General features: G+C 38.9%; 1 protein-coding gene across 8 annotated transcripts in view; it reads left to right on the forward strand.

The window, feature by feature from the left end:
* Nucleotides 1-24,045, forward strand: part of LOC129764858 (zinc transporter foi) — a 56,401-nt gene that overhangs the window by 4,072 nt on the left and 28,284 nt on the right. For 3 of the 8 annotated variants that reach the window (XM_055764400.1, XM_055764401.1, XM_055764404.1), the window contains exon 2: nt 3,417-3,545. The exons of 1 other annotated variant lie outside the window; for it this stretch is intronic. The gene's annotated coding sequence lies outside the window, so the exon portion shown is untranslated. Of the gene's footprint in view, nt 1-2,738; nt 3,546-8,552; nt 8,578-24,045 lie in introns of those variants that run through there. 4 more of the 8 variants (XM_055764402.1, XM_055764403.1, XM_055764398.1 and 1 more) reach the window with 3 other exon arrangements.

The raw sequence follows: 24,045 nt of genomic DNA on the forward strand, positions 1-24,045 counted from the left end.
ATTTTTCATTTATTCGATTATCGATTAATCGTTGGGGATTTTTTCAATATTCGATTCATTCGAATAATTGTTTTTCAATATTCGATTAATCGAGCGAATATTTATTGTTGTAATAATCACGTCATTCTGGTCGCGTGGTCTATCGGGTTGCCGATGTTAGAAGGATGGATAAAAAATGTTCGATTAAAAAAATATATAGTCCTAAAAATGCGTCAACCTTGAGAAAAATTGCTTTTTTTTATTAATCGCGATTACAGTGGCAATTATTCGATGTATTCATATTCTGATTTTGAATTATTCGATACAAAATTACTCGATTATAATTTCAGATATTCGATTATTTGAATTAATCGAACGATTAACCGACGTCTCTACTAGCGACTATCACTTATTCCCGGTGAAGAAACAGGCGTTCTGCATGATGCATGAGGAGGTTCGACATGTAATGAGTTAGAAGCAAAGAAGAATATAAACTTTCTGCACCGGAACCGCTCATTACGGTTTGCCACTGGGGGAAATGATTTCTATAAGAAACTAGAGCAAATTATTCAGCGAAATAGTCAATCGGCAAACACTACCCTATGTGTGTACATGAAGATGATGTTTTCGAATTTGTTTTTTTGCCAAATGTCCTTAAAATACCTGAAACGTCGAGACACTTTTTGTCAAAAATCGACACTCTGGGACTAAGTTTTTCTTCGGAATACGAGGCAAAACGTATGGTTTAGGGTGGCATTGAAAATGATCATCTCTATTTTTCATATGGAACTTTGTGCGAAATGTTGATTTACACGATAAAATACCCAATGCAAAATATTTGCTCAATCGGACATCATTTAGTATGGCAAACGTTAAAATTTGAGTTTTCTGAAAACCGAAAAATCACTCGAAATTGGGGTTTTCAATATTCTTTTCGATGCCAAATGTCTGAAAATTGCATGACACGTCGAGATTTACAGTTATCAAACAAAAAAAATCAAAATCGACTTTCCAGACGACAAAACGACCAAACAGTAAATCTCGATTTTCAAAAAACTCAATCTTTGACCACTTTCCCTTAAGTCCGATTGTGCTGAAATCTTGCATAGGGTGTTTTTTCGGTGGTGAACATTTTGTATGGGGTAACTTTTTGAAATTTTTAGATCGATTTTCCCATACATTCATTAACACCCTAATGTCTACCTATAAAAAATAATGCTTATGTTTCGAGAAGAACTTTCCGGACAACCAAATAAAGGGTGTGTATGCTCGCACCTTCCTCTTTTACCCGTCCATAAGGTTCTGTACAACGTCAGGTTGTAGTTTTTTTGAACAGAAATCCATTTTCTCTTGAAGTCCGCCTCCGATTTGACAATTTTTGGGTTCTTCCGGAGGGCCTGCTTCATAATCGCCCAATATTTCTCTATTGGGCGAAGCTCCGGCGCGTTGGGCGGGTTCATTTCCTGTGGCACGAAGGTGACCCCGTTGGCTTCGTACCACTCCAACACGTCCTTTGAATAGTGGCACGAAGCGAGATTCGGCCAGAAGATGGTCGGGCAAGAGCAGATCGCTTGCCACACCATTTACTTTTTGGCAAACTTGGATAGTTTCTGCTTGCGAATCTCCTCCGGAACGCTGAATTTGTCCTCTGCGGAGAAGAACAACAGGCCCGGCAGCTTACGAAAGTCCGCTTTGACGTATGTTTCGTCGTCCATTACCAGGCAATGCGGCTTCGTCAGCATTTCGGTGTACAGCTTCCGGGCTCGCGTCTTCCCCACCATGTTTTGCCTTTCGTCGCGGTTAGGAGCCTTCTGAACCTTGTATGTACGCAGGCCCTCCCGCTGCTTGGTCCGCTGGACGAATGAACTTGACAAATTCAGCTTATTGGCGACATCCCGGACCGAACTTCTCGGATCACGTCTAAACTGCTTAACTACGCGCTTGTGATCTTTTTCACTGACGGAGCATCCATTTTTGCCGTTCTTCACCTTCCGGTCGATGGTTAGGTTCTCGAAGTATCGTTTTAGTACTCGGCTGACCGTGGATTGGACGATTCCCAGCATCTTACCGATGTCCCGCTGTGACAACTCCGGATTCTCGAAATGAGTGCACAGGATTAATTCACGACGCTCTTTTTCGTTCGACGACATTTTTCCAAATTTACGAAAAATTTACAGTGAAGCATGGCCAACGTGATCTATACACTTTTATCTGATTATAAGCGAAAGCTGAAGATATAATTCCTAAAAATAAAATTTCTACAGCGTTTTTTCCGTGATGCAATTTGATGTGACACACCCTTTACATCGTGATGGATCATCTTGTAATGTGTTGAAACATTATGTATTCAATTCGTTTGTTGAACATAACTACTGTATGAAACCATGTGATATAGAATGGTCATATGGTCAAGGTTAAGTTTAAATTTCTTGGTCTGTTTGGAAGCACGCACATGCCGTATGGGTGAACCACAGATGAACTGAATGTTAGCTTTATCTTCTGAAGTAGTTTAATTCGTGTGAACAATTTTGTTCACAGTCCATATCGATTATAACTAGTAAATATTGATACTGATCGCTACTCAATAAGCAGCACAGCAAACTAATAAGGATTCATGTCTACGCAATACCATCCCACGCTTTTCTATCCGCTAATAGTGTTGCAATATATCAAAAATACGAACCAGCGAATCCACGAACCCCACATTCTCAGTTGTTTCCACGGCAGACTCTCATTCTCCCACACTTCCACCACTACAGCATGCAGTTGGATCTCCTGTGAACAAACGGCCAACTCATTCATCAGTCGCTGTTCATCGTCTCCGCGGAACAGTTCGTTGTGTGCCCAGTGGAACTATCGTTTCTGCAACACATCGCAGAAATCGCATCGGCGTGTCTGGGTGTCCATTTACATTTCCCTCAATCGCACTCTCTTTGGCCTCGACGGCGGCGACGGCCTGGGTGAACAAGAAACGCCCGGTATCATCAGGTTGCGGCTTCTTGCTGCGGTACCCGTGTAGTAGTCAACCACAACTTAAGTTTTCATTTCATCTGCCCAAAAGATTCGATGACCAATGTGTTCTAGTTTCGGTACATACTTTCATGACGGTCTTCTGCGCTCGGTGACGGCCACGACGCGACCGGTGATGCATGAAGTCTTGCGTGTGCGTTGCTGCTGCTACCTACGTGCGAACGATTTGCATTGATTGGTGATGTGGAGATTGCTAGAAAAAGTGCACTTTTACTTTCGACTACAGACGCGTCGCCACTGTCCACTTTGCTTCCACCGTCTACCAGCAACCAGCCGTTCGCGAGAGGGAACTACAGCTTCCGAAGAAGTGCGTACGAATCCCCTTCACACGAATAAGTAGCGAACGAAGAGCAGTCATTCATTGGACGTTGGCAATTGTGATTCTTCAATGCTTGTTTTTTGTTCAGTTTAGTCAATTAATCGAAAACGATAGAAGCATCATCATAAGTGGCAATAAAAAAATAACAAAGTGATACATAAACAGTATATTGCAGCAGCAGGTTGCGGCGAGTCGGAGTTTGCTTGAATAGGAACAGGTGAGTGTTTGCTGAGATGAGAATAATCATCTTCTTATACACGAAAAAATATGTGAAAATTCAGTTCAAATTTTAACCGAGGCAAAAATTGGCAAGTTTTCCAAAATTGGAACTTTTTTTTCTGCTCGCGTGTAACGCGGCGCTTGTCTCTACATTCATGGAAATGAATTTGAGATGAAGGATGCGCACACAGTGAAGAGATCTGTTCGAAAGTATGAGAGGGAGAGAGCTGTTCTCCACATGTTATTGGCTTTAATGCGGTCCATTCTCTATTAGCGAGTAACATCGTCCGGAATCAGATGAAAGCAGAATGAGAGATTTTGTGATCTATTCGTCTTTGTGTTTGCGAAAAGCGCATCTCTTCTCAGTGAAACTGCAATGTTTATATCGGGGGTGGATATGTTGCGTTTGAATGTGTGTTTATCATGATAATTTGTCAAATGCCGGTTGGTCAATGTGTAGATTTTATTTTCGACCAATACTCATCTGCTTACTAGAATGTACACAAATGAAACTATTAATACTAGTTGCTTACAGTTTCTTTACATCAGATATTCTTTTAAACCATTTGACCAAATATAGTGAATCAATCATTCGCCAAGCCATGTTTGAGTCCACATATTGTTGTTCAACTTTGTACTAGAGAATAGGTTATGGATTAATCAGAATATTTCCAGGTGCAGCAGTCTCGTGAAAAATGGTAATATATTTATTCTTTTTGGAAAAAATGCTTACGTACTAACGCCACCGAATCCGAAATACAAAAGAAGGCAATTTTATTGTTCTCACGGACACTCAGTTATCTTTTGTATTGATGTTGCCTTGTTCTTTGCAATGTTTTGTTATTTTTTAGTGATACGGAAATGCGTATTTGGGATTTGCGGTATTTACGTATTAACGCCGCCGGAAAACTATTTTTATTATGAACTAGCTGACCCGGCAATCTTCGTCCCGCCCGAAATTTGTTTTTTGTTATCAATACTTTCAAACATTCACGTTTTTACTATGAGTAACATTCACGTTTTTTTACTATGAGTAACATTCACGTTTTTTTACTATGAGTAAAAAAACGTGAATGTTTGAAGGTATTGATAACAAAAAACAAATTTCGGGCGGGACGAAGATTGCCGGGTCAGCTAGTTCATAATAAAAATAGTTTTCCGGCGGCGTTAATACGTAAATACCGCAAATCCCAAATACGCATTTCCGTATCACTAAAAAATAACAAAACATTGCAAAGAACAAGGCAACATCAATACAAAAGATAACTGAGTGTCCGTGAGAACTATAAAATTGCCTTCTTTTGTATTTCGGATTCGGTGGCGTTAGTACGTAAGTATTTTTTTCCAAAAAGAATAAATATATTACCATTTTTCACGAGACTGCTGCACCTGGAAATATTCTGATTAATCCATAACCTATTCTCTAGTACAAAGTTGAGCAAGTTCATGGGTCCAGAACTGTTCATTGATTGATCTTCTAATCAACCCCATTGAATTTACCTATTACTATCAAATTCCTAGTATTTCTAACAAAACTCATCATTATAATATCAGATTATTTTCAGACATAATTCTCGTTCAAGATTTTTCAACCACTTGCAAATAACATGTTCCTCCGTTACATGGAATAAATGTTTTATACAGAAAATATGATAGAATAAAGACAGCCCTAAATCGGACAATTTCTTCCTCGAGTTCTGCCCTTATCAATACATTCGGCGATACCTTTTTATTGGTATAGATAGAAGAAGATATAGGAGTGCGTTTCATCGTGCGTAGAACATATCGGAATTTAATTTTCCCTTTTTTCCTTCAGAGTTTTCCGAAAATTTTCAATTGTCATGTTTGGTTGGAGTATTTTTGGTTGAAATATGTGTAATATTTTTATGGGACCCCCTCTTCATTCCAGAGGAGGGAGGGGTGTCATACCATCATAGAAATATTTCTCATACCCAAAAACCCTCATCCCAAATTGTGCTTGATTAGTTCTCGAGTTATGCAGAAGTTTGTATTTGTGTGCCCCCTGTAATTTGTGTTTCATTGGTATGGCAGCCCCCCCCCTCTTAGAGAGGGGAGTGGAGTGGAGTGTTTAACCAGGGGGTGGAGAGTCTAACCACCATAGAAACATTTACTGCACCCTAAAACCTCAATATTCCTAATTTGTTTTCATTTTCTTGATTAATTCTTGATTAATTCTCTTTCATTTGATACCCATATTGATTATTCAATATGGAATTATTATACAAATTATTCAAAACTTCCGATCTAATAATAACAAAAATTAGAAATGAAATACTCCGGATGATTGAGTTCGACCTGTAATACTATAATGGCAGAAAATACCAATAGTTTTCAAGATCACTGAAAACTAAATTACAGACAAACATTTTTTTTGTGCGGGGGTAGCGACCGCACAAAAAAAATCGTATAAAAAATTTGTGAAAAACTTCACCAGTAGCCTTGAAAAATCATGTTCGGTGCAAAATTTGAAAAAAAAACAAAAAAACTTTTTGTGCGGTAGATAGGGACCGCATAAAAAAGTTTCCCCCAAAAAACTAGCTCAAATCCACGCCGTTCACCGTTCGATTTCTTTTTGTTTCACTGCTTTGCGATAGACAGTTTGCCTTTTCGATTGCGCGTGGCTGTGTTGTGCTTTTAGTTCTTGTCGAAACTTGTTGCTGTTAGCAATCTTGTCATGCGCAACTTATACCATTTGATGGAAGGATGGAAATTTTTTGAGAAGTGGATAATTTAGACGCAAATATGCTTTTTTCGCACTGAAATGCATATAAAACATGGAAAAAAACTAAATGGACGATAACTTCGTCAAATATGCTTCTCTTCATATGCCGAACGAAAAAAAAGCGCACAAGAACAAGAACACCGCACAAAAAAAATCGCACAAAAACAGGTTTTCCTGTTTTTTTTTTTTTTAAATTTCAAACTCATTTTTCTCAAAAATGTATTTTTTTTTGGTTCTCAAGAAATATATGAATAGTTGCATAAACACCCACAACGTTGCACTGCTATCTGAGATGGTGCTGTCAACTCCTCAGACGAGTTGGCATGATATTCGTCGTATGCATTGAAAAAATGAGCTAATTCCGGTTGGCTATAAAAAAAAACACAAAATATAATTCAATGGACCAAATTTTTCTCAAATCCTACGTTTATTGGGCCTTCTATAAAAATAATCCGGCGCCCTGTCGGGCAACCTTACGGCGATTGACCGGAACCTTATCCATGATCGATGGAAAAATAAATGTCAGCATGGTCTGCTACCAATGGATTTCGGTCACATTACGAGGAGAAAATTATGAGGAACAATCGTAACATTTTCTCCGTCGTCATATTTGATCATTTCAAATTCGCTAAATCTCAAATAATCTGAAGTGAGTGATATGTATGCACGATAACTATAAAAATCCAAAAATAAATTCGTCCAAATTGAAATAAGTTAAATTGAAAATGATCTGTGGAGCATAATGCCATTCAATCACTCATAACACAGACTTGGGAAAAACTTCAATGAACGTTAAAGTGAGTTTCTCATATCAAATGTGCTGACTAATCAGAGAAGGTGAGGCAAAACCTTATGGATAAACATAGGCTCTTCAATTCATACCGAATTATTGCGTGCCAGTAGGTCATTGGTTGAATCATATACCTAAGCGCTACATGAAATATTTCAAACGCATCTCAATGAAGCTGAAAAATACACTACAAAATTTCATTGGGCTGAGATGAACAAAAAACTTGCGCTCAAAGTATGTCTCCCAATGGAAGTGTTGACACTATCATCGATTAATTTCAATGAGTCGTTTTAATCTATCTGAAGTCTGAAGTCTTCAGATGTAATTATTTGGAGTGACTTTCGTTCAGGAACAACTGGACAATACAGTGTTTCGGGGGCTTGAATTGAGCACTGATACTGTTCGTATAGTACGCATAATTCCATTCCGTTTTTTGTGCGAGAAAATAGCATTGATTGATAAAATTTTCCATTCCATACTCGAGTGAAGTTCACACCGTGATCCGCGTTTAAAAGCTGCGATATCTTCTATAAATAACTTCTATAAATAATTGATTCGACGACGTGAAAATTAGAGTATACCTTTGACCAATATAACCTAACTACGAGCAAAGTTACTCGACAAGACTCAATCAGTACCAAACATCGTACAACCATCCCATGCCGCTAATTGTCGTGAGACGATGGCACATGACGAAGAATATCACCCGGTGCCCGGCGCATCGATCCTTCCCTTGCCTGCGACCAACGACGTCTAATTGAATCAAGAACTTCACCGTCCACCCGGCTGGATTGATTAGATTCTGCCGGCAATCGAACAACTCGCGGGAAGTAAGTTCGACGCGATGTTCTAACCGTATCTCCTTTGATTGACCTTGATTGTCGAGAGCTCATATGTGAATTTAATTAGTTCGTGAATGGGCATCTAATGTTGCTCGCTGGAGGACAACTGCGCAACCATTTGCAATAGGAGAGGTAAACCTTACCGGCTAGATAAGGTAACGTGTTTTAATAACAACACAACGATGACACGCTGTAATTCAATCTGTGGGGGCGATATTTGAAAAACATCGTTACTTTAATAATACACAATTGAACTCTCGGTCACACGTTGTTACGAAGCAAATCGCTCACTCAGCAGAACGATTATAGGGGAAATAGTTTATGTAACCATGCGTTGGAGTGCAAGGGGGAGTCTCACTTCTCATTCCTTCTCATTCGAGCCTCATTCTGTAACGGCGCGGCATCTTCTATTCAGTAGACTGAGTAGAATAAGACAGCTGTTTTATTGAAGTTTTCAATAGGCTGAATTTTCATATGGCACTTGTTGGAATCGGGTATTCGGGTGATTTTTTCCATCACGAGAAGGCACTTTATTCAAACAAGGAGGTGATTGTAGAAACGAACGGCTGTTTTTTAGACTTGGACAAATTCTATTATTCGGAAGGGATCAACAAACAAGAGCGGAAAACGGAGACTATGTTGAAGAATGAACAAGGTTACCCCAAACAATGAAATAGTTTTTAATTTTGCACGGACTTTTCAAACAATTCTCGTATTCAAGGAAAGCTTAACTTCTTAACGTCTCAATAACACAGGACACTTTTTTCCATATTTTATTTGTGATCACTATAACCGTAAACCGGTCTACATATTTTATTTACATAATCCGGTAAACTGAAGTGTTCCATTTCCATGATAATGATTTTTCCATCGAAATGTTGATAGTGTCAGTTAATAAACATCGATCATGTTGAGCAATTATGAAAAAAGGGTCAAAGTGCTCATGAACATGAGTGAATTATCGTAGAAGTATCCTCTTGAATGACACCAAGTTAAGGATAATTTTTTATTAATATTTTAGACCAGTTCATTCATTTGTATTCATTCCGTGAGTTGTATTTTTAAAGATAAAGTCATCCATGACCTGAACGTGGAATTCTAATTGAGAAATGAAACTCATAAATCCCCCATGACCGGATATGGCTCCAAAAGTAAAAAAAAGGTTGGAGCGATTTTGCGACAGTATGCGAAGTTCAGTCAGTCAAACTAGGCCAACCTGTTTCCACGTAATGAATATTGTATGCGAAATATTCAATTCATTATTAATCAGTGTTATACAGCAAGATACGTGAAGCATTTATGTTCGCTAACGTGCACCATATGAGCCAGTATTTATGCTTCATATTATTTATGAGTCCCGTGGAGTGGTGCGATTTTTTTTTTGCATAAAGTTCATACATTTAGAGCATCTTTGACCTTCCCGAAATTGCTTCAACCCGAACGGCAAATTCGATCGCTTAACCTATCATTGACAAATAAATGTCTGCTCCTAACAAGCCTCATGTTAGCCGACGAGCACTATCGCAGTGGGCAGAACGCACCCTACTGCTGTCGGTCGAGATCGTGGAAGAATTCAGACGAATTTGATTTGATTAAATGGCAATATAAGCGGTGCATTTTAGTAATGAATGAAATACAGAGAGGGGCGTTGCAAAGGAAAATTTGATATGATTTTGCATTTAATTGACAAAGCGAGCATGGTTTAATATATTGCGTTCGAGATTGATTCGCTTCAAAGTGTGCTCTTTATAGCCTGACGAGCGTATGGCACTAATGAATGTCCGATGTGCGAGTTACGATTATTGAGTTCTTAGAATGTTCAATATGGTAGGTAAACGAAAGTTGTGATAAAAGTGAAATTTAATAATGAAATTTTCAATGTAACTATTAATTCCACGAGTGTGGGTCATAGTTTACGAACTCACATGTTCAAAACATCACCATTTTGCATTCATTGAAAAATCTTGAACTTTGCGCTTTACTACAGTCATAAGAATTCGTACAGACTCCTCAGTGACATTATCGACAGCTCTAGTAAAAGTCCAATATCTTTAGATTGGGCGTGATTAGGACAATTAGTAGGGTTGTGCAATTTTGGAACAACATTGACTTCATACCATCACGATTTGATGCCAAACATCAGATCAGGCCAAAAGAAGACTTTGGTTGAAAGGAAGCAGGCGAATTTCATGGCAACTCTACTAGCCATTGGCAGCAACAATTCAGATTGTAGTGAAACATGTTGTAGTTATAGAAGCATTGGGCATTAAAACACCTCTGCATACTTAAAATTTTCGAGAAAATCTAGACGATTTTTTGAAAAGGGTCTAGTTTTTTTTATAGATTAACCCCTTCCCGTATTATTTAATACGTCACACATCAAGTGATTTCACTAGCCTGCTGAGCGTTCTAGCGCCCTATGTTATTCAAGTCCCACGAGTGAGACTTGATGTTGTACGGGAAAGGGTTGAAAAAAATACTGAAAAACTATAAGACCTACAAAATTTTCGCCAAAGAATGAACCGTAGGATTTTTTTCAAAATTTCATTTAAATTTTTTTTCATTTTTTAATTTTTTTTCAAAAAAAATTGCACTAAAAATATTAAAAATCTAACTTTATTTTTTTCAAAAACGTTTTTTTTTTCAAAATTAGAAAAACAAAATCCAAGTCATCCATACATTAGATAGAAGGTGGGCAATTCTACAGGAGAAGTGATTTTCTAATAGTTCAACTTTTCATGTGTTCTTTGAAAAAATTACAACTAATTCTAATATTGTTGGAAATCTAGATATAGCGATACCGACTTACAAAAGCAAGTGTAAGACTTTTAAGAAAATTAAGGATTATATGACACCTCATCTTTTGTGTTTTTAACACTAGTTTGCCCAAGGAAGTCATTTTGACTGCTTCTAAATTTCAATTAGAAAAACAACTATGTATATAATACAATGACGCATGTTTTTTAGAATGTTGTGACTTTTTCTACAACACATAAACGCGTTTATTCATAATTGCAGTTACCTCCCTCCTCTTTCATTTCCGGTACAACATATGTGTTATACCTATATTGCCCAAGAGCAGTCATTTTGACTGCTTGGGAATTTAGATAATCAAATGACTCTCATTATTGAATTGAGTGAATTTCTTATATGAACAGTTCGGCTTTGTATTGAAATGACAGTTTCCATTATTTTTCGATAACCATCACATGATAACATACAAGTAAATGGTAAATTGTGGACTTGGGCGTATACTTGATAATTTTCAATTCCTGTAAAGCTATAGTAGTACTTGTTCGAATCTCTATGCAGCGATTCTTGTGCTAACAAGTTGTTTATTCTACGTCTTTTGACCCATAAATTCAGGATATGAATATGAAATATTATTGAATTGTTGGAAAATCTAAAGAACATAAATCAAAATTGTTCCGATATAGAATCAGATGCAACAAATCCTGAACCACTATCCGAAGATGGAGCGGATTATACTCAAAGTGAAAATTTTGATACTGCAGATAACGATAAATAGTCGATCACCAATGATGAACATGGAAGTGTCATCAATATGCTCAAAAAAAAGGTGTAGAAACCGATGGTATTGTGTGGTCAAAATTTGACGAAGGTTGATATTCCTGGAAGGCTACCATCTACTTCCAAGGGTGTGAAAGAGTCGTCAGAGCTGCACAAAAAAGAATATTATGTCAGATAATATTTTCAGTGCATTCTCGTTGATAATAGATAACAATATTATCAAAAATATTAAAAAGTGCACAGCAAAAGAAGGCTGCCGAATTTTGGGGAACGATAGGACAACAGTAATACTGGAAATGCATACGGATATTGGGATTTTATATGCTCGTCCACAGGAAAGTTCAGGAATTCCTACGATTTATTCGCTTTGATAAAATAACTAAAAAAGTAGACGCCTACAAACAAATAAATTCGCCTCGGTTTCGGAAATACGGGACATCTTCATTGAAAATAGTCAGGCTTGCTATCGACTAAAATAGAACAGTTGATAAGCAATTATTTCCATCATAGGCCAGGTGTAGGTTTACACTGTATATGCGAAATAAACCGGAAAGAGTCCTTGTTCCAATACGCAGAACAGTTTTTTACCGAACACAAAGCAGCAAGACAAATAAAATCATATGAATATGAAGAAACACAAAGATCAACTGCAAAATTATCGGATGTAAACCATTCTAACAAACGCTAAATTTGTCAAATACGACTTTGCTGCAACTATAAAACATAAATACAAAAAAAAATTCATTGTTCATAATACTAATAAATTGTCATATAACTGTTAATAATATAAAAAGTATTGAAAATTAATTTAAAACCAATTCAAATATTATTTATTCTTTCGCAAGGCAGTCATTTTGACTGCTTTTGGGCAATCTAGGTATATATAAAGTTTCAGTCTTTCTAGTGTTAAAGGTGTTGGTCTAGATGAGATCCTTCCTTTTTGTTTGAAAGATCGGTCGTTTTACATCTATATAAATAAAAATGTAAGGCAAAATCTGTTGGTAAGCGGAAAACCCGAAGAAGGGATGGTCCGATTTTAACCTTTTTTATTTTGTTGTATTCGTCTCTTCCCGTAGATCAATATAGTGGAGAGAAAAACCGAAAAATTTTCGGAAAACTCTGAAGGAAGGTCGGAAAATTGAATTCCCACATGTTCGAAAATTACATTATAATAAGCGTTGTTAGTCCATTCGATGTTTGCGCTATCGAAATTGATCTTTGTTCGTAAGTGGAAATGGGTTTTCAGGCGAAATAACGCATTTCCATATCTTATATCTATAAATAAAAATGGAATGCCAAATATGTTGGTAAGCGCAAAACCCGAGGAAGGAATGGTTCAATTTGAGTCATCTATATTTCGTTGTATTCGTCTCTTCCGTAGATCAATATAGCGGAGAAAAAAATCGTAAAATTTGGAAAATTGAATTCCCATATGTTCTAGAATTAGCTAATTTTTGTTCGAAAGTGGAAAAGGATTTCCAGACGGAATAACGCATTCCTATATCTTATATCTATATAAACAAAAATGGAAGGCCAAATGTGTTGGTGTGCCCTAAACCCGAGGAAGGAATGGTCCGATTTGAGCTGTCTTTATTTTGTAATATTCTCTGTATCAAACATGTATTCCATGCAACGGAGAAACATGTTATTTCCAAATGCTTGAAGAATCCTGAACGAGAATGGTGTTCGAAAATAATTTTATATTATTAGGACGAATTTTTGTAGAAGTACTAGACAATTTATAGTAAAAAGAAATTGTAAAGGGTCAAAGGATAATCAATCAATGAAGAGTTCAGTGATTAGACTCACTAACGTTCACTTAGTAAGAAAACGTGGATGTTTGAAAGTATTCAAATCAAAAATGCTATTTTGGGCGGGACGAAGTTCGTCGGGTCAGCTAGTATTATATAAAAATTTCAGGAACACTAGTTTTTCCTTTGTTTTTTTTTCATTTTCATGCTTATTTCTATGATATAATTTCGAAATTCTAAAATATAAAATTTGTAACATTCAAACCGCTATCATCAGCCTACTGTTTCAAATTACATTTCAAGTTTGATAAGGTAAATGATTTTGGTTTGTCCAGTCGAAAATATGATCATGGTTTGCCCACTTTTTTGAATGCTCTAATTCAGCGCTCCTGTGTCAAATAAGGCCTTCGAATGTTTCGAAACATATAAATGAAATTGCCTTTTACATGATTTATAGTAGTTTGATAGTATATTTTTACGAAATCACATGTTTTAAAGGATTATAAAATACACCTTCTATTTGTGTCAATGCGCCCCTCATTCGAGCTAACTTTTAATCGATCACCAGATGATTATTTGGCACGTATTCAGACCTTTTCTGGATTACAACACTTATAAATATTATAAACATCATGCTTGCTCACCATTTGTATCGGATTTACATAGCTAAACCATTAAATTAACGCATTTTGATGAACTCAATTCTGATCATGAGTTGTCCAATTCAATAATGTTGTTTTGTCCACATGATTTCTATGGCAACCGCTTGGCGCGCTGCAGTTTGTTTATGGTGTGCTTCGCGCATAGCAGAAGTATGGTTTTTCTGTGTTGATTGTGTTGAGGTGAACACTTCTAAAATGCCCAAGAAAAGGCAATATTCTGAAGAAAGCCTAAATTATGAATGAATCAATATGATGACAGTAAACTCAAGCAATGTGTTGGGGCTGCAGTGGACTGTAATTGTGCCGGTCGATAAGGGTGCTCGCGTTCCCAGCAGGAACCGTGCCGGGTGGGAGCAGGAACCGCTGTGTTCCTTCCCAGGAGGGCAACTGGGCCAGACTCCTTGGGTTGGCTTCGCCTCATGAAGCCAACGTCGCAGTTGGACTGGACTAGCGCTTGGCTAGCAGCAACCGCTTGCACTCAGTCGCGCAGTCCGAAGCCGCCGGACGCAAAGTTGTTCGTGTCCGTTATTGTGTTGGAACAATACCGTTATCGGTTTCGCTGAAGTGATTGTGTCGCTCTAACGGTGTTTTCTTTATTGCGAGAGTGAAGTGATAAGTAATCACAACCAGCGGGAGGGAGAAGTCCTCCACTGCGGGCGCTGTGAGCGTGTGCCGTTCCTCGTCATCGTATTGTGGTGCGATACACCATTGTTGTTGTGCCAAGCGATCATCACGTGGTTCGATTGGAGCACCGTTACAAATCATCCGCACCGTGCGCTTCAAGTATTTAAGTATATATATATATATATATATATATATATATATATATATATATATATATATATATATTAGGTTAAGGATTTAAAAAAAAAAGAAAAAGCATAATTGTATATCTGCCATAATGGCAGAGTGCGATCCTCTTGATATGTACATTGAGTCTGATGTTTCCTCCTCACTAACTACTGGGAAGGCGCTTAAACGCGTTCCCCCCTCAGACGATGTCTTTTCAGAGGAAGAGTTAATCAACCTCAACAAGCCCCCTTCAAGAAAATTGGCAAACTTTTCCACTTCGCCCCCTCAATCTCCCGCTCCCGCTTCCGATTATCTCCCGAACTTGCCTCCCAGCCCAACTGTTCCCGCTTCCGCTCAACAATCGACCTCGTCCTCCCCCTCAGTTGTCCCCTCTCCGCGTGTCAAGGTCTATCCAGAAGATGCATCTGGATCTGGCCCATGGGTTGTTTTCTTCCGGCCAAAACCCAACGGGAAATCGCTCAACGTCATTCAGATCATGAAAGATCTGACAAAAAATTATTCCTCCGTGGTCGAAATTAGAAAGGTTCGACCGAACAAACTGCGTGTTGTCGTGGCTGATCGGAAGCAAGCTAACGAGATTGTTGTCGACAATAGGTTCGTACTAGAATATCGCGTCTATGTGCCCTGCCATAACGTAGAAATTTCGGGGGTGATTACAGAAACGGGTCTGACGAGCGCATTAATAAAAGAGGGAGATGGCAGATTTAAAAAGCTCCCTTTGACAAAAGTTAAAATTTTGGACTGCCATCAATTAGGAAAAGTGTCCCAGGAAGAGGGAAAAACAAAATTCACGCCGTCCGACTCGTTTCGAGTAACTTTTGCTGGTTCCGCTCTCCCTGACTACGTTATGGTGGACAAATTGAGGCTTCCGCTGCGTCTCTTCGTGCCAAAGCCCATGACTTGCAACAAATGCAAGTCAGTTGGTCACACAGCAGACTACTGCGCCAACAAGGAGCGCTGTGCCACTTGCGGAGAGCAACATGTGGGCAAATCCTGCAGTGCGACTGAGCATAAGTGTCCATATTGCGGGGGGACCCCACATGAGCTCTCAGCTTGTGAAAATTACAAGAGTCGCTGGGAGAAACAGAAGCGCTCTTTAAAGGAACGCTCGAAACGCACTTTTGCGGAAATTTTAAAGGGCGCTTCTCCACAGGCCCAACAACAACAACATCCAATCTCCTCACACAATATCTTTTTCACGTTGCCAGTTGACGAAATGGATGCGGACACAGCTAGCGGGGGCACACCGTTTATTTTCAAAGGGAATCCCCGGCGCAAAAATGTGACCACTCCCAAAGTTCAAGAACAAGTCCCCCCGGTGATATCCCCTGTTAGCTTGCCCAAAAAAACGAGTGCACCGGACAAGCAAAATCAGGTTCCTCCTGGCTTCCGTGGGAATAGTTCACCTTCGAACGACCCAGCACTCGAGGGGACATCAAAAACCCCAACTGTCCCTATTTTTCCGTCCAGCTCAACTTCCCAATCGGGATTTATAAAGTTGTCTGACCTTTTGGATCAAATCTTCAAGCGTTTTAACGTTTCCGACTCCATCAGAACCATTGTCATTTCAATGCTTCCAGTATTAAAGACAATTTTGCAACAATTGATGCAAACATGGCCCCTCCTTGCAATGATTATCTCTCTTGATGTCTAATTTAAATAGAGAGGTCGGAGATATCACTGTTTTACAGTGGAATTGTCGTAGTCTTATCCCTAAATTGGATACATTCAAATTTTTAATTCATAAGTTCAATTGTGATGTTTTTGCTCTGTCCGAAACTTGGCTTTCTTCGCGAGATGATCTCTCTTTCCATGATTTCAATATTGTACGCTTGGACCGTGATGACAGATACGGAGGGGTGCTATTGGGGATCAATAAGTGCCACTCATTTTTTCGAATTCGACCTTCCACCTATTGGAGGGATTGAAGCTGTTGCTTGTCATGCAAACATCAGAGGCAAAGACCTCTGTATAGTCAGCTTGTATTGGCCTCCGAGAGCTGCGGTTAGCCGCAAGCAACTTGTTGACATGTACTCACTCCTTCCTGAGCCACGATTGATCTTGGGAGACTTCAACTCTCACGGAACTGCCTGGGGGGAACCGTACGACGACAATCGTTCATTGTTGATATATGACCTTTGTAACAGCTTCAATATGACCGTTTTGAACACTGGGGAAACAACACGTGTACCTCTTCCCGATTCCTGCTAACCCAAGTGCTCTTGACCTCTCGCTTTGCTCGAATTCACTATCGTTAGATTGCAAGTGGAATGTAATCCAGGACCCCAACGGTAGTGATCACTTGCCAATCAAAATTTCCATCACCATTGGGTCGATTTCTTCTGAATCTATAAACATGGCATATGACCTCACAAGACACATTGACTGGAAAAACCCCTAACCCAAGTGCTCTTGACCTCTCGCTTTGCTCGAATTCACTATCGTTAGATTGCAAGTGGAATGTAATCCAGGACCCCAACGGTAGTGATCACTTGCCAATCAAAATTTCCATCACCATTGGGTCGATTTCTTCTGAATCTATAAACATGGCATATGACCTCACAAGACACATTGACTGGAAAAAATATGCGGACGCGATTACTCTAGCCATCAATTCCAGAGATGGTTTACCTCCATTGGAGGAGTATAACTTCCTTTCTCGTTTGATCTATGACAGTGCAGTTCGCGCTCAAACGAAACCCATTCCAGGTTCCACCATTTCCCGAAGGCCTCCCAATCTATGGTGGGATAGCCAATGTTCCAAGCTTTATGTAGAAAAATCGAATGCATTTAAAGCTTTTCGGAAACGTGGTACTCCTGAAAATTTTCAAACGTATTTAGCCTTTGAGAATCAGTTCAAAAATTTGATCAAAGGGAAAAAACGTGCTTATTGGCGAAATTTCGTGGGAGGTTTGTCACGAGAAACGTCAATGAAAAAATTATGGAAAGTGGCTCGAAACATGAGAAATCGCTCTTCAACGAATGAAAGCGAAGAATATTCACATCGATGGATTTTTAATTTTGCACGAAAGGTTTGTCCCGATTCCGCTCCCGTGCAAAAAATTGTTCGAGATATACCACAAGATAGGTGCGATCTTGATTCTGAGTTTTCGATAGTAGAATTCTCTCTTGCTCTCCTTTCATGTAACAATTCTGCTCCGGGATCGGATAGAATTAAGTTCAACTTGCTGAAAAACCTCCCTGATGTGGCGAAACATCGCTTGTTGAATTTATTCAATCGGTTTCTGGAACATAATATTGTTTCAGATGATTGGAGACAAGTACGAGTTATAGCTATTCAAAAACCCGGAAAACCCGCGTCCGACTTCAATTCGTACCGCCCAATAGCAATTCTGTCTTGTATACGGAAATTGTTGGAGAAAATGATCTTGTTTCGCCTTGATCGATGGGTTGAAACGAATGGCCTACTCTCAGATACACAATATGGGTTCCGCAGGGGCAAGGGGACGAATGATTGTCTTGCGTTGCTTTCTTCAGAAATTCAAATGGCTTACGCCGAAAAAAACAAATGGCTTCAGTATTCTTGGACATAAAGGGGGCCTTTGATTCAGTTTCAATAGAGGTCCTGTCAGACAAATTACACTCTCGGGGTCTGCCGCCTCTATTGAATAATATGTTATATAACTTGCTTTGTGAGAAACATTTGAATTTTTCTCACGGGGATTCGACAGTAAGTCGGGTCTCCTACATGGGACTCCCCCAGGGCTCATGTTTAAGCCCCCTTTTGTACAACTTCTATGTAAGCGACATCGACAATTGCCTTACACAAAATTGCAACCTAAGACAACTTGCAGATGATGGAGTGGTGTCTGTCGTAGGATCAAACGAATCCGAACTGCAAGGACCCTTACAAGATACTTTGAACAATTTTTCAACCTGGGCCATTGGGCTAGGGATCGAATTCTCCACGGAGAAAACAGAGATGGTGGTTTTTTCTAGGAAGCATAGACCAGCAAAACCAAAGCTTCAACTTTTGGGTAAACCGATCACTCATGCTATGTCTTTCAAGTATCTTGGGGTCTGGTTCGACTCCAAATGTACTTGGGGGGCCCATATTAGGTATCTGAGTAAAAAATGCCAACAAAGAATAAACTTTCTCCGTACAATTACCGGCACCTGGTGGGGAGCCCATCCCGAAGATCTTATTATGTTGTATCGAACAACTATTCTCTCAGTGATGGAGTATGGCAGTTTCTGTTTTCAATCAGCTGCCAAAACACACTTCATTAAACTCGAGCGAATTCAGTATCTTTGTCTCCGTATTGCGTTGGGATGTATGCCCTCAACGCATACCATGAGTCTCGAGGTTTTGGCAGGCGTACTCCCACTAAAAGATCGCTTCAATTTATTATCTCTTCGGTTCTTCATCCGGTGTAAGGTTATGAACCCATTGGTGATCGGAAATTTTGAGCAGCTGATCGAGCTAAATTTTCACTCCGGATTCATGAGTTCATATCATGAATTCATCTCCATGCAGGTTGATCCTTCTTCGTATATTCCCAACCGTGTTTGTTTCCCTGACTACATCAATTCCTCTGTGCATTTTGATCTGTCCATGAAGCAAGATATCCATGGATATTCTGATTACCAACGACCGAGGATCGCCCCAACGATCTTCGATGAAAAGTATGGGGGTATCAATTGTGATAATATGTACTTTACTGATGGGTCCACTATAAACGAGTCCACAGGATTTGGAGTGTTCAACGAATTTTTTAGCACCTCACACTGTCTTCAGAATCCTTGCTCAGTGTATATTGCTGAATTGGCAGCAATTCATTGGGCGCTGGACAGCGTCGCCTCACGACCTGTTGAACACTATTACATTGTAACGGATAGTCTTAGCTCTGTCGAAGCTATCCGTTCAGTGAGGCCGGAAAAGCACTCGCCGTACTTCCTTGAGAGAATACGAGAAATTTTGAGTGCTTTATCCAGACGCTGTTATGTCATTACCTTTGTATGGGTCCCTTCACATTGCTCAATTCCGGGTAATGAGAGGGCTGACTCATTAGCAAAGGTAGGTGCAATTGAAGGCGAAATTTATCAGCGTCAATTCGCCTTCAATGAATTTTATCCTTTAGTTCGTAAAAATACCATCGTTAACTGGCAACGCAAATGGAACGAAGATGAATTGGGCCGGTGGCTCCACTCAATTATCCCTAAGGTTAGCCTCAATCCGTGGTTCAAAAGTCTGGACTTGAGTCGGGACTTTAATCGCACCTTCTCCCGACTCATGTCCAATCACTGTTCGTTAGACGCGCTGCTTTTTCGTTTTAATCTTGCCGACAGCAATCTCTGCGGTTGTGGCCATGGTTACCACGATATCGAACACGTTGTTTGGTCGTGCGAGTTGTATCTTGTCGCCAGATCGAATTTAGAAAACTCCCTTCGGGCTGGAGGAAAGCAGTCCAATGTGCCGGTGAGAGATGTGTTGGCTCGGTTAGACCTTGATTACATGTCCCAAATATATGTTTTCCTTAAAGCTATCGATCTTCGAGTGTGATTGTTCATACATCCTTTTCCCCTCCTTTTCGTCCTTCGCGAGCTATCGGTTCCCTTCCTACTAACATTAGAATAAGTTAAATTGTAAATACATATTAGATGTAAGGATAGTTTTAAGAATTGAGTGTGAAGTGTCAGTGTGAATGAGAATGTGAATGTGAATGTGAGTGCGAGTGTAAACACACATCTCCTTACATCCCATCCTTTTCCTAATGAAAATGTGTCACCCTTCTAAACTCGAGTCGACCGCGAGTAATCGGTTTCCTATTTCATTAACCATAGAATTAAGGAAACAACATGTTGATATATGCTAGTTGAAATATAGTTAAGAGTTTGGCTCCATTAAACTTATGTAACTGAGCCTGTAAAAATAAACGGATTAATAAAAAAAAAACCGCTTGCACTTGATGTGCCTTGAGAAAGGCTTTCTCTTGTAAACTCTTTTAGAAAACTTTTACTCTTTTAAGTTGCGGCAGAGATGGAGGATTGGATGTTCCGGCGGTCGGATGCAAACACCGGAGACTATGACTAATTACACTTTCATTTTTATTTACACTGTTTTTCTCTTTAAATTTCTAAGTTATATTTCACTTCGATCTTCACTGTTTGGTGGTTGGGTAGCGACTGATGCACTCCGCTGCGGGCGCGTTACTTTTATTCGGTGGCACTGAAACGAATTTCTTTTTGCCGACGGTGCAATTTCTTACTGCCGACGATGCAGTTTCATTGCTGCTGCTGATGTTGTTGGTCTTCTTCTTTCTCTGCTTTTCTCCGATGTGTACTGCACCACGGCTCACGCAAAACTGAATGCCGTGCCGCGGCAAGCGTGCATTTTTATGCCGTCGAGCACAGCGTGGTTTAGCGATGGCTGGCTCATAGTTGCGCTGTGGGAGGGGTACTCGTGGTTTGTGGTGTGGTGTGCAAATTCTGCATGCTGCTAGATGCTGTCACTTCAGTTCGGTCGGTGTGGAACTGAACACAATGATAAATGCAACATCTAATTGTGAATTCGAATGTTTTCATTCAAAAATGAAGATTTCCAAAACCGGACAAACCATGATCATTTTTTTGGGCAAACCATGATCAGAGGTGGTCAAACCATGATCATAATTCTTCTTTAAGGAAAATCGTTAAAAAACATAAAAATTTGAATAATTTCAACACCTTATGGTAGTATTAGCAACTAGAGACTTGGGGCTTTTCAACAAACCCAAACTCCTATCGATTATGTGTGATTTTCATGAAGAAAAATCGATTTGCATTTACTAGTTGCGTAAAAACACCCCAAATCGGACAAACCAAGATCATTTACCCTACCTCTAACAGTTTTGGGGGCAAAAATTGCCGTTCATGACCTCCAGTGTGACGTTCATTCGCTCTGGTAATTATTTTGTGGTCATCAGAAAGCATATCTAAAAATGCATTAGTTAACTGAACTTCTACGTATACCACTTGTTGATTAGGAATGATGTTGATAACCATTTGCTGCGATACCGTGTAGGCGTAAGAACAACATTTCCAAGAATTCGAAGTCGTTGATGAATCGATACACTGCACTAACAAAGTAAATGTTCCAACTTCAAAATTATAGAAACGACATTTATCATCTGTCTGTACGTTACCGTTTCAAATAAAAAAAGACACATTGTACACTGAGCTACACTTGTTTTTCTCAATCAATAATGTTTAATCATTATATCTAACTTCAAATTACCAAATATACAATAAAATAAAAGGGATGATTTTTGGACATTTAAATTTGATGTGGGGTGATTTGGACAGTCTGTGAAGTGATTTGGTCATGTGTGTGTTTCATCGAAAAAACCTACTTATTGTTGGTAGACTGAACCGCGACTTCCTGGGAGTTCCAATTTTCGGTCGGGTTTCCTTCGATGTCCTCCTATCGTCGATCCAGCAGGGGAACACTTCGGGGAAATAAGGGATTATCTGATTATCTGCTCCATTGACAATTGACAATATTGTTTTCAAATTGTATGTACTATCAATACATTTTAACACTATTTCTACCTCTGTCATCATCGATGATTTGTGGATGCTGATCGGGTTACCAAAAATGAATATTCATTTGCCAAATCCAAAAAGAGTTGGCAACTCTTATACACTCATGTTTATGTGAAGTAATAATATTTCAATTAGTAACAGTGTTGTGTGATCGATACCTAGTAGCATTTCAATGCCATTTTGATTTAATTCAATTACGTGAATACATCAGAAAATGAATGAGCAATAAGCTCTCTAAATTGAACGTTTTTCGTGATGCAACAGATTTTCAGTTTTCCAATTTGTACATACAATAAGTTACCAGAAGACATAATCCTACGTAATACTAAACACGGAACAGGACGCGCTCTTATTTTGAATACCTGAATTACTGTGCAAACGCTAACCTCTGTTTTTTCAGGATTTGGACCGGCCAGAAGTCAGACCAGAAACATTGCATTGAGACCATTTCGAATTCTGCATGACTCTTTTCACTGTTGTTCGAGCATTTTCAAACACTTCCGATGTTTAGTCAAATAAAACCCGTCGTTGATGGCCTGTGTTGCTCTTTCAAGCTCCTCCTTCTTCCAATGTTGTCTTTCCGTTCTTTTTTTTTTGTAATTCCGCGGCATCTGGAAGCAATTAGACCAAAGAGTATTCTCAAACCTGTATGACCAATTCATTCCACAGAAACGTGTTCATTAAGGTGCCAATGAATGTATGGGAAAAAAACCTTTGAGACATTTGGCATCAAAAAGAAATTCGAAACCCCCGATTCTCTTCAGTCCCCTTTTGGGTGATATTTCGATTTTCAAAAAACAAACTTTGCGCCACTGTACCCTATTGAGCTTATATGTTGCACAGGGTGTTTTTTCGAGGTGGTGAACATTTTTAATAGGATAACTTTTTGAAATTCGAGATGACCATTTTCATTGGTTTCCTAGTGTCATTATTACCCCACGAAGTATGCAACTTAAATGCAATTTATTTCATTTATTGTTATCAAACATACAATTTCGCTGCATTAAATGGTTCCTCTTCTGTAGACGAACAGAACTTTACTGCACAATAAACGAAAAGATTGTTTGATCGGCGGAAAAATCTTAAACCACGATCGAAAAACTTACATTTTCTTAAGGTAAATGATTTTGGTTTGTCCACTTGTTTTGCTCTAATGCTCTAATTTAGCACACCTTTGTCAAATCAGATATTCAAATGTCTCAAAACATATAAATAAAATTGTCTTTTTCATGATTTACAGTAGTTTTATAGTATATTTTTACGGAAACACTTGTTTTAAAGGATTATAAATACCATCCTTTGGTGTCAATGCGCCCCTCATTCGAGCTAACTTTTAATCGAACACCAGATGATTATTTCGCACGTATTCAGACTTTTTCTGGATTATAACACTTACAAATATTGTAAAAATCATTCTTGCACTTGTATCAGATTTACATAGCTAAACCATTAAATTAACGCATTTTGATGAACTCAATCCTGATCATGAGTTGTCCAATTGAATAATGTTGTTTTGTCCACATGATTTCTATGGCAACCGCTTGGCGCGCTGCAGTTTGTTTATTCTGTCCTTCGCGCATAGCAGAAATAAAGTTTCTCTATGTTGAGTGTGCTGAGGAGAACACTTTTAAAATGCCCAAGAAATTGCAATATTCTGAAGAAAGCCTAAATTATGAATGAAACAATATGATAACAGTAAACTCAAGCAACGATAAATGCAACATCTACTTGAGAATTCGAATGTTTTCATTAAAAAAAGGTGATTTCTAAAGCGGGACAAACCATGATCATTTTTTGAGCAAACCATGATCAGAGGTGGCC

This window comes from Toxorhynchites rutilus, chromosome 2, assembly GCF_029784135.1.
Source record: "Toxorhynchites rutilus septentrionalis strain SRP chromosome 2, ASM2978413v1, whole genome shotgun sequence".
Lineage (NCBI taxonomy): Eukaryota > Metazoa > Arthropoda > Insecta > Diptera > Culicidae > Toxorhynchites > Toxorhynchites rutilus.